This window comes from Chenopodium quinoa, unplaced genomic scaffold, assembly GCF_001683475.1.
Source record: "Chenopodium quinoa cultivar QQ74 unplaced genomic scaffold, ASM168347v1, whole genome shotgun sequence".
NCBI classification, from domain to species: domain Eukaryota; kingdom Viridiplantae; phylum Streptophyta; class Magnoliopsida; order Caryophyllales; family Amaranthaceae; genus Chenopodium; species Chenopodium quinoa.
Genome location: NW_018745410.1, coordinates 1,864,757 through 1,877,317, shown reverse-complemented (window position 1 = coordinate 1,877,317; position 12,561 = coordinate 1,864,757). Strand labels below are relative to the sequence as shown.

General features: G+C 34.7%; 1 pseudogene; it reads left to right on the top strand.

Moving 5' to 3' along the window:
- Nucleotides 1–1,643: 1,643 nt before the first annotated feature.
- LOC110713189 lies at nt 1,644–12,234 on the top strand (annotated as a pseudogene).
- Nucleotides 12,235–12,561: the final 327 nt, after the last annotated feature.

Below are 12,561 nucleotides of genomic sequence, written 5' to 3'. Positions count from 1 at the left end.
GATTACCATCAGCAGCAAAATTAGCAAGACAAAACTTACATTCTACCCGGAGTTTTCCATCGTCTACATATTCGATGTAGTACTCCCAATAAGGTGCTTTCCTCTTTCTCTTTCTAACCAAATATTGACGTCCCTCTGTTAACTTCTTGTTCGGAGGTAAAGACTTGCGCAACTCTTCAATATCTGTCCTACTAACCGCATCCATTAAACTTTGTAAAATTTTGGATTGAGAGCTCTCCATCTAAATAATATTTAACAAACAGAAATTTGTTACCAACTTACCACCAAATTTAATTTTAAAAATAATTACAAGACCAAATCATACATAAATCTTACATTGCACGAAGATGAATCTGTTGTTACTGACTTACACCTTACAATGTCAAAAATCTGTACAATATAAAATAGAACCAACTATTAGTAATCATATAAATTAAAGAGCAACGTTAGTGCTTTAGTAGTCTGGTGAATATCTCTATGCATTTTGTAGAAATAACAAAGCTTATTATATAATTATCTTCTTAGATAGTAAGATCTACTATATTTTATGCAAAGATGATAATTATATGATGATTTGTATTATTTACTTAACCAATTGAAGTATTAGCAGCAAACAAAAATAATTCGAGCCTTAATAATGAAAAATCCATGTATTTCTTCTTTGAATTCACCATTAATGAGTCGTTTAATAGGTACTTTGTATATTTAACTTGTAAAATTGCAATGCAGTAAGTAATTGAACACATTAGATGTCAAAAAAGGAGATTGAAAGTTCAGCAATTCAATATATACCTTTAACTCGCCTTTCAAAGTTCCGATGTAAAAGCGGCGGCACACGGTGAATTGGAGATGCTCAAAGTTGCTGGAAAAAATGGAGTATGTGTGACAGTGTGAGGGTGTGACTGCGTTGAGAGTGGAGAGAATTTGTTTGAGTTTGAAAATGCTAGGGTTAGGGAAATGGGTAAGTCAGTAAGTGAGAAAATTCCCCAAAAAAATTTAATAATTAAATTTTTTTTTTTTTTTGTTAAAATCCGGGTTTCAGGTCCAGACCTGATTATTCCGGGTTTAGACTGGACCGGACCTGAAACCCAAAATCCACTTTTTCCTTGGACCGAAGACCGGCCCGGAATCAGCAGGTCCGGTCCGGACTAATCCAGGTCCAGTCCGGTTCAGGTCCAAAATACGATCTGGACCAATTTTTGCACAGCCCTACTTCATTGAGTAGAGGACATTGAGGATGATGACTATGAGGACGAGGACGAGGATGAGCCTTATGATGTGAACAAGAAGGTTGATTTGGGTGAGCCAGAGGATCAGGCTCAAGATGAGTTTGAGCGTAGGCTTGAAGAATTGGAAATTTCAACTTAACATGCGCCGCCTATTGAAAATACAGCATGTGAGATTGTTGGTGAGAACCCGACTCCTGAAACTCATGGCCAAGGACAGGATCAAAACAACACAGGTGATGGGGGGTAGAGGCACCAGCTCAGAAAAAGGTTAGGGGTCCGACGACAAGTTTTAAGAAACCTACCGGTCCCAAGGTCGTAAAGTATGACAACAACGGCCAACCCGCGAGCAAATGGCATCGACAATATGCTAATCATGTTGGAATGTGTTCGCGCTAAAGCCCCATTACACTTGTAATGCAGCAAGTACCTTCGGGTTTGATTCAAACCTTTTGGGATGATACAAGGGTAAGTGTTTTGTTGGCACATTTAGACAATTTAAGAAACCTTCACCTTACGATTGTTTGTAAATGGAAACTAATAATAGGTTTGTATTTGTGCTTGCAGAAGCTATTTTCTATTCCTAATGATGTCGAGAAGAGAAGGGTGTTTGAATCTTTATTAGCGGAAAGATTCAGAGGCTTTAAGACCACCTTAACTAATGGATGGATCTATAAGAAGAAGAAATCAAAGAAGAAGAAAGTTGTTGAGGATGATCTTCTCCCGTGGCAAAAATGGTCGAGCGTGTCAAAATGGGAAAATTTCGTTATTCAAAGAAGTACAAAGAAAGCCATTGTAAGTTTGGGTAAATCTGATGTCAATTGAATGATAGCTTGTCTCTTTTTGTAGTACTGATACTAACATTTGTTTTTATGTAGGAACTTCGAGAGCAAAATACAAAAAATGCATTGCAGAAGGAGTACACCCATCGTATGGGGGCTAAGACATTTGCTGAAAAGAGACATGAGTGGATCGAAAAGGGTTTATACCCTAAATCGCTTCTAGTGCCATCGAAAGAACCCTATAGTTCCACAATCACTAATTTGGTGAGTCGTGCCGGTGATTTCTTTTGTTCTCTCCATACGTTTGATAAAGAAACCGGAAAAGGGTCATCAAGGCTTCGGAAACCAAAAAAGGGCAGATAAACTTGTAAGTTACCTATGAACTGTTGAATTTTAAGAAGCTTTTGCATCAAAATCACTATACAAAGCATTAACTGTATTATTGACATCCTTTTTCCTACACTAAAGAACTAGTAGAGGGTAAATTGGTCCCAAGTGTGGAGAATGACCCTTTCACCTTGGCTTTGGGAAAGTCATACCATCCAGGACGAGTAGTAGGTTTGGGAGGGTCATTGCTAGGATGGAAAAAGGTGATGGGTCTAGAATAAACAAAATCGGGTCGACCTCGAGCAAGTGTTAACTCACCGAATGAGTTGGATGCCAAGGTGGCATCAATTAAGGAACAAGTACGCAACGAGTTAGTAGGTGAATTCAATGCTTGGGGGAAGTAGATGAACTTATCGAGTTTGTCGTTCCCCGCGAATACACTGGTCGACTCATGTAGTCACTCACAAGGACAAGGAGAAGGTGATAGACATGGAGGAGATGAGATACATGGAGAAGATATGCTGCATGAGGTAGTTTCAATTGTATTCAAAGTTTTAAAATATTGAGTTACGTGAGATTTGAGGTGGCATGATTGATGAACTATTGCAGGTTGCTACTCCTACACTTGCGGACTCGAGGGAGCTTGATAACCCAACACCGCATGAATATCCAGATTTACAGGTGATTTGTTTGGTTCTAGCGTAATGAATTTCGTTATATTATCAATGGTGTAGGAAAAGATCTATTTTGATAACTTCTTTTTTTACAAGTGTAGGAAGACACTCGGTGTGCACTTCTAGCCCCGGGGCTTGCAAATAGGGGAGAATTGAATTTCGTGGCGTATGGTAGTGCACAAGCAACAACCGGTGATACGGCGGGGCCACATCATTACTCGGTTGGGATCACTTCGGTGATTGCGGGGTTCGAAGTTATCCCACTACCCGTATCGATAGAGGAGGCTGAGATAACAAAGCTTTAGCAAACTCAATGTAGCTTCGTTGATTGGCCACGTGCGTGGGTGAGGTTGATCAACGAGGTAATTTATTTATTTTCATTTTTTTAGTGTTAAATAAGCGTTAGGCACTCTCTAACTACACCTCTAAAAATAAAATCACCGAAATAGCACGACTCCTCGGCCCACATCTCCGATGCCGAGGTTGCGGCAGCCCCGATTGCCGCTACCTAGGCTGCTCCGGTCTCGGCTGCCGCTCCCTAGGCTGCTCCGGCCTCGACAGCAGCTGCCTGCCTAGGCTGCAGCATTCCCGACAGCGGCTTCCTAGGCTGCAGCAGCCCCGGCAGGCGGCTGCCAGGGCTGCTGCGGCCTCGGCGGCGGCTGCCTGGGTTATTCCGGCCTCGACGGCGGCTCCCTCGGCTGTTCTAGCCTTGGCGGAAGCTGCACTTTTTTTTGGGATTATTTTGAGCTATTATTTTTTTTTCTTAACTCACTCGGTCGTTGAAGTTTCAAATTTTATAGAAGCCAAACTTCAAAGAGAAGGAGGGTAATGAAGCCTAAAAGCATTGATCAACCTAACAAGAAGCTGAGTGAACAACAGTCCAAGAGTGAACAAGTGTCGAAGGTTCACTCTTCGAGAGGTTCACCCATGCAACCTACTCCACTTGTTAAAGACATTGTTCTTTAATCGCTCTTTGCTGATTTGACCTTTCTTCACAACCGTGCTTGTCATTTGGTCGATCCCATGAAAGTTGCACTTCCTAAGGCAATGTTCCACTATGATGAGGATGCAGTTGCATGGATTAGCAAAGAAGATGTGAAGGAATTTCTACGTGGTGCAAAGCTTAACATTTCCCTCATTCAAACATTCATGAGGTACTTCAATGCCCACATAATCTACACTTTTTTCAAGTTATTCAAATTTGTGGTGATTATCCTTCTTTTGATTAATTATTCAATGTTCATGCACGCAGAGCACTACAGGAGCACTTAACTGAAACTGATTCTCTTTGTAAAGTTGGGTTGTTATGCCCCCGAGCAGTTATCCACTCCTAGAATCATAGGCAACCCCCGTGACGTGTTGTATTATGTTGAACAGAGTATCAGGGAATCAGTGCGGGCGGGAGACAAGTTCATTTCGCCCCATGTTATAGAGAGTATGTCTAACCATGTCAAATTCAATTGTTTGGCCTCATTATATGTTGACTCCTAAATATTAATTTGTTTGTTTATTGTGAACTTATGTAGGGAGCATTGGAGCCTCATGGTGATTTGTAATTCCAATAACACAATCTATCACCTTGATTCAGCTCGATCAACAGAGAAGTGGCTCGTGAAGTCTATACTGCAAAAGTAAATATATATAGCTACCTAGTGATGATTATTGCTAATTAATTTAGTAGTCAGACGACTAATCAAATTTAAATGTACTTTACTACAGTGTTATGAAGAAGTTACATTGTCGTGCTCCTCAAGGTCCAACATGGAAGTCACCGATGGTAATTTAAACGATATTGTGATTATCTTAAAAATCTATGTTAGTAAATATTTGCTGATTTGCTTTGCATGTTTCACTGATGTGATTTGTTCGTCATATGCTAGTGCGCACAACAAGAAAATGGACTTGATTGTTGTAATACCCCCGATTTACTAACTAATAATAAACAAGAATTAAAGGAAAATTAAACAACCTTTAAATAAAATTGCGGAAGCATACACCTAAATCGGAGGTATTACTGCCACACTTGACAACCTGTCAAGTGTTAAGGCTTATAAAATCCCAACTATACAACTCAATAAATCTAGGTGAGCTATTTATACAACTTTACAAACTTGTTAAAACAGACTAATCGAAACACTTGAGCTCCTTTAGCTACGACCACTTGATCAACCTATTTAGACAAACTTGACTGCTCATAATTAAGGACAAATTACAAAATAGATCGTCGCAGGGTCACCATAAGAAAAAGACATGGCCTCAAATACAAATAGCACAGCAACACAGTACACACGTCAGCAAAAGCTGAGTAATCACCACATATCAGAATACAAAGAATAATATAATAATTAGTATTACTAGCTCATTTAAACAATGTAGTTCAAAACTACACTACACATATACACCTCAAGGGTTAAAAACTTTATACTATGTCCAACCTCGAATAAAATACAATCCTTCACTCAATTAACTCATACCCAATAAGTGTGCCATGCTCTTTGCTCTATACCGAGCCTTGAACATGAGTAATTCGTATAAATAAACAAACAAGTATAAAAACTTTAATACTCTCAATAACTAGAAAACACCTTGAATCAGACCACATACGGGCCAATTCCCACTGTAAGGGACTATAGAAAAATAAATAATAAAGATTGTACCTCATTCTTAACTCATGATCATTATCTCATTACCAATATGCCAAGGACTAAGGTCTATAACGTCGAGCATCAAACCAATATAACAAAATAATATGTTCAACCTTTTGATCTCATACTCGATCAAATAATCTTTCACTTGATAATAAATAATATCTCAACAATGTCACGGATTCCCAAATAATATAATACTTCGAACTCGATTCAATCATAGTATATCTCAACTCTTATAGGGCAATCATACTAGTAACCCAAATGTAATCAATTCTCAACCCAAAATAATACTATGCACTAATAACCCTAAAACCTTGATAAAAACAATACTCCCTAATCCCTTATAAACAACATTAAAAACCCTAGAATTAATCAATCATAAACAATAAAAGTAATACGATATTCATATCCAATCAAATCATAGAATATCAATAGTCGATCATATACATATACAAACTTGATCACACGAGTTACAATTTTAAAATTTACTCATATAATAATATAGAGTACAATCAATAACATATTATAACCAAACAATTCTAATAATTTAATACAATCACATTATAATCAAGAAACTCCAAAAGATCAATAGTGTGATTACCTTTGGAAAATAATACTCCAAGGTTTATCAATGAATTTAATGTCACGCACAAACAACATTCTGCACATATAATGCTTTTCAACTTTTAATTTGATAATGCACTTGCATACATAATGAACTAACGAAGTCAACGTCATCAAAGGAACTTGAATCCCCACGAATTAAGGTGTTATGCGTGAAACAAAGAGGTCTGTGGAGGTAATTTGCAAAGATAAAACTTTTAATATAAACCACGGCTGCACTAAATATTGAATAATTTATATACGAAATATAAAACTTTTAGGGTTTTTAACAGTTAATATAGATAAAAATAAAAGTCATGTTTAAATAAAATAGGGTTTAAAAACTTTCCAAACTCTAAAATAAAAATATGAGATTGACAAAGTTATTTAATAAATAAAAAATAAACTATTTTTTCTATAAAATATATTTTATAAGATCATAAAATATTTGGGTATTACAATTGTGCTTTGTATGTGATGAGATTCATGCTTGACATAGTGACTCATTGTACGGACAATCAACAGCTTGATGAGGTAAGTCCTAAAACTTAATGAAATGCTCTTTTGATATGATTTCAAGCCTTAGACATCTAAAAGTAGATAACATTGACATGTTATGAGAAATAAATAGTTCATTTGATAAGAAAGGTAGAAAATGGGCTAAATAGAAGTCATATAGGCCATATTTGGGCCATTTTTTTTGTTAATTTGCTCTTTTGATGTGATTTCTAACCTTATACACTTAAAATTAGATAATATTGACATGTTATGAGAGAAAAATAGATCATTTCATAAGAAATGTAGAAAATGGGTTAAATAGAAGTCATGCATGTATGCTATATTAGGGTAATTTTGGGTAAAATGCTCTTTTGATTCAATTTTAAGCCTTAGACACCTAATACTAGGTAATATTGACATGTTATGAGAAAGAAATAGTTCATTTGATAAGAAATGTAGGAAATGGACAACGTAGAAGATATATAGGCCATATTTGGGCCATTTTGAGTAAAATGCATCTTAAAACTTAATAAAATGCTCTATTGATGTGATTTCAAGCCTTAGACACCTAATAATAGCCAACATTTACATGTTATAAGAAAGAAATAGTTCATCCTCAACCCTTAAAAAGTTTCACTTGTTCCCCTTATGTAACACCCCAATAATTCTCCCTTTTCCAAACCACTTACTTTAAATAAAAATAGAGGAGAACCATTGGCATGTTACCGCCACGTGTTAAAACGTTAAAACTTTATCAAAGTATTGCAGCGGAAATCCAACTTAAATATTAAAATAATATAATTTAGAAAACCAATAAGTCAAAGCTTACAAATTGGAACCATAAAGACCCTTATTTAAAAACCAATAATCAAAATCCCAAAACATAATTAGAATAGTAAAACATAAATAAGTTTAACACAAAGAACGAATACTCTCAATCACACCAACCCCTTGACAATGCGTATGTCAAATCCCCGAACTTCACATCATCAAGCTAACTTGTGCAATACTGCTCCCCAATAATACAAGTGTAATAATTGGATCATCACAGGGTCATTGAAAGGCGAAGGCCATGACCAAAAGAAAACACACAAAAGCACGCAATCAGCAAAGCTGAGTACATACAAGCTACAACGTACCAAACCTAGCATGCTCAACCAATTAAAGCAAATAAACATATAACGTGAATTCATTAATCAAGACTCCACACTTAAACAATTCAATTGACTCAACATACTTACTAACTAATTCCAAACACTTGACTCTATATTTAGTTTGGAGTAAGCAATAGACGAGGTTGTCCAATCCACCAAATCATTTTGGTCCCAAATGACCATTTAAAATAAAAGTTTAGCGCGATGCAAGAATGGGCGCGACTCCGTTCTCACAAAGTTAGTCTAGGATCCCATCTAACTTTCATTATAAAATAAAATGTAAATACCAAAAGAAAAGAGGACATGTTGATCAAACAAGCCTCGGAAAGCCACGGGCTACCACCATGTACCCCAACCCATAATTGTCAATACTCCAGAAGTACACGCTTTCCAGAGTTTTATTGCTCATCCATGTTTCACTTTACGTGATTACAAATTTAATTAATAGCCGACTCAATCCAATAGACCATACATAAAAATCATACATCAATTTACTTTTAATCTTATTTAGGACAATGATGATCACATCACAAATTGACCTTTAATTTCATTAAACTTCCAAATTATCCAAATTGTTGAACATAGTCAACCCACCTAGCCATTTCGGCTTAATCCACTTTTACTCAACATACTAACAAGTCATGCTCGAGTAATAAATAAAATAATAATAACCTTGTGGAATAATTAATAAATTCATTCCACTTAAACCATTCAATTCCAATCCTTTAATAATCCAAATTTGGTTAACAAACCAATCCAATAAAAATATGCTTGTATCAACATTCCATACAAATAATTAATCCAATATAATTCAACATGCTTGCATCCATAATTCCATACAAACATAATCATTTCACCAAAACATGTCTCATAAACATAAGCACATGAATTAATTAAATGTATAATCAAACAATTTTCATCCAAGTGTTCTCTAATCATGAAACTAAGTTCTTTTCTTTAGTACCTAAACATGATACTACTTACAACGAAGTAGACATGTACGTACCTTGTATAAACAATCCTTCGTGCCACTTTTAATCACTTAAAAGTCTCCTAAGAAATAATCACCTCCTAGAAAACAAGCAACAACAATAAATTAATACTTAACCAAATTTCCAGCAATATAAATTTGATTAAAAGTTCTTAAAACTTCATTAAAAACATGTCTTTATGCTTAATTAATCAATAGAAATCCAATAGGAACAAAAGCCCCAATTTAATTAGTCATAAGAACCCTAAAATCCCAATTTGATTAAATTAAAACCCTAGGTTTATAAATTATAAAATCTGAAAATATATAACACAATTAAAATCTGAAATTATAGGTTTAAGCTATCAAAAACATGATTTTGATACTAAAAATATAATCTTTATACTACAAAATCAAAACCCCAAAACAATTAAATCAATTCTAAGCAAAACTAAAAAAAAAAATAAAACAAAGGAGGAGGGAAGGAAGGCCACGGCGGTGGCTGGGCTGGTGGGTCTCCGGTGGGTCGCCACCGGCGGGAGGCGGGCGGCGGCAGCAGCCAGCAGGTGGCGGCAGCAGGGGGAATTTTCTGTATTTTGAATTATTAAAGCTTTGAATGTTACGAAGTGAATTTGAAGTGCAATTTCTGGTTCTGTGTATGCTTTTGATATTTAGGTCTTTTTTCGTTGCCCATTTTTATAGCCTCAATGATTTGGGCATTCTGAGATTTTTTTATGATACTTTTTAAATCCTTGTTATCTTATTCAGATTAAATATAGATTTCATTTTATATTCTTCAACTTCTGATTGTTAGGCTTCTCAACATCCTATGGGTTTTGTTATTTTCTTTTCACCTGAGTTTGTTCTTCAACTAGGTAATCAGTTAATATAGAACATGATGAACTTGAGGCAAAGTTCTTCGATGAGAGAAGAGCACTTGAAGATAAATACCAGTAATTATATCAACCACTCTACACCAAGGTATGCTAATTATGCTATTTCCTTATCTAAATTTACTCTATAGTCTTAAAATTACTACTGCTGAAAGTATCATTAACTACTTTCTTATAAGAATATTTATGAACGTGATGTTCAATAAGTTCTTGTATCCTCATGAAGTAGTGTTTTTGTATCAATTATGCATATTTAACCACAATGTGGAGATCAGAACTATGGATGCCCAAATAATTTTTGTGCGCCATTACCTTTTGGAGCTATTGAGTTTTGAAAGCTATATTTATTGAATGTTAGGAAAACTTAATTTGCTTGATTTGACATCATCATTTAAAGACCAATTGTTAAGTACCTTAATCAACATTGGTGTACTTTTGCAGAGATATGAAATTGTTAATGGTGTTGTTAAAGTTGAAGGAGTTGTTAGTGAACCGGCAACAGAAGAAGCTGATAAAGCTGCTGAAGGTACTTAATTGAAATTCACTATTATGTATGTATTTGAAGTTAGAAATGTTTCATGCTTTGCTTCTTGTTTAATGTTGGAAATGTTTCATGTTTTGTTTCTTGTTTAATTCAGAGAAAGGAGTGCCTAATTTCTGGTCATTGCAATGAAGACTAATGAAGTGTTGGCTGAATCGGTTAGTATCTTATGATGTCAGCTTTATTTACTACTTGTTCTCTACTTTTATTGCTTTTACTTATTCCTTTTTCTATATGACTAGATCGAGGAGCGTGATGAAGAGGCTCTCAAATATCTTAAAGATATAAAATGGTCTAGGGTTGAATTGCCCAAGGATGATGCTCAAAAGGGTGAAGCCTCAAAGGGATTCAAGCTTGAATTTTTCTTTGATCCTAATCCTTTTTTTACAAATTCTGTTTTGACAAAGACATACTACATGATTGATGAAGATGAACCTATTTTGGAGAAAGCCATCGGATATGTAGCTTCCTTGCTTAGCTTTGTCCAATGCTTTCAATGAAATTTGTTATCTTTACTTAAAGATTACTGATGGCAATTGATATATTTAGGACGGTGATAGAGTGGTGCCTAGGAAAATGCTTGACCCAGAAGATTTTGAAGAAGAAGCCAAAGAAGGGTTCTAAGAATTCCAAGCCCATTACAAAAACCGATGCTGGTGATAGCTTTTTCAATTTCTTTAGCCCCTATGATGTCCCAGAGGACGAGGAGGAGATTGACAAGGATGTTGTGAGTTGTGTTTCACTGTGTTAAATAGACTTGTTGAAGCTCTTTACTTAGTCCATTTGATTTGATTTTTACCTTTTTTTATAGGCTGATGAGCTACATGCCCTTATGGAACAAGATTATGATGTTGGGTAAGCTCATGATCTCTTTTCTGCTACAGCTCACCTGATGTCATGTTGTTGGCTTAGTTACATACAAATTATATGAGTTCAATTTGATTTCTCACACCACATTCTTAAATGATATTTTTTTATTTTTTATTTTTTTTATTTGAGGAAAAAGGTTATTAGCTAAGTTGGCTTACTTGACTATTTATTGTAAACAATATTAAGGAGCAAATTCATGTTTGTAACAGTGAGAAATGATCATTGTTTATCGAGGGGTTTGAATGTACTTTCATCAAAATAGTTAGGGGCAATATTGACATATTTCACGGAATACAACAGAATTATCGCATGCGACCCTAATAATAACAACATCAGAATTCTACCGGACATCTATATGAAATTGAAAGCAATACATTTTACTTGCACTACATTTTACTCCAGGACACCGCAGATCTTCACAACACCAGGACATACAAGACACCTACATGAAAGCAATGTATTTTACACCCTCTGTCCCTATTTTTTTTTTTCTCATTTGACTTTTCACGATCTCTAATACGTGTCTTATGATGTATATAACTCAAAATCTATATGCGTAAAAATTATAAAAACTTAATATTAATAAAATTAACAATGAGACAAATCCAATAAGATCTCACTTGACTATATTATCTTTTATAGACTAATGAGAATTTAGAACCAATAGTTAAGTTTGACGCAATAGTTTGCAATGGGGTAAAAAAAACATTTTTAATACAATTCAATTTATCAACATGTAAATTCACTAATTAATACTTCCGGACTAACACACTTGCAACACCAAATTGCCTTGCGCGCAACGCGCACGTAGCACTGCCCTTGTTTGATAAGAAATGTAGAAAATGGGCATAGTAGAAGTCATGTAGGCCATTTTTGATAAAATACATATTGTTTAGCCTATTTAATTAATTCTAATATAATTTTTCTGTATTTCAAGTTTTGCAAGGTACAAAAGGATGGTTCGTTGACAATCAAGAAACTTAATGAAGTTCGTGACATGTTGACGTCTTTTATCACCTTTAACATGTAAATGTCACTTTTATTGCGAATTTATATTTTGTTAACTTTTTAACTATATTATTATTTATTAATTACTTACTATCCTTTGTATATATGTATAACACTTTTTTTTATTGTATTGCATTTGGGAATATTTATATCTATATATGAATTATTGTTTTTAATATTATTTGTATTTTATTATAATATTTAATAATATTATTATTATAGGTAATTATAATAATAATATTATTAATTATTTTTAATTTGTTAATATTATTGCTGGAATTACAGGCCTAAAAACAAGTTATTATGGAATTACAGGGCTTTTTTTATAATATTATTGCAAGAAAACAGGAAAACAAAATATAGTTAA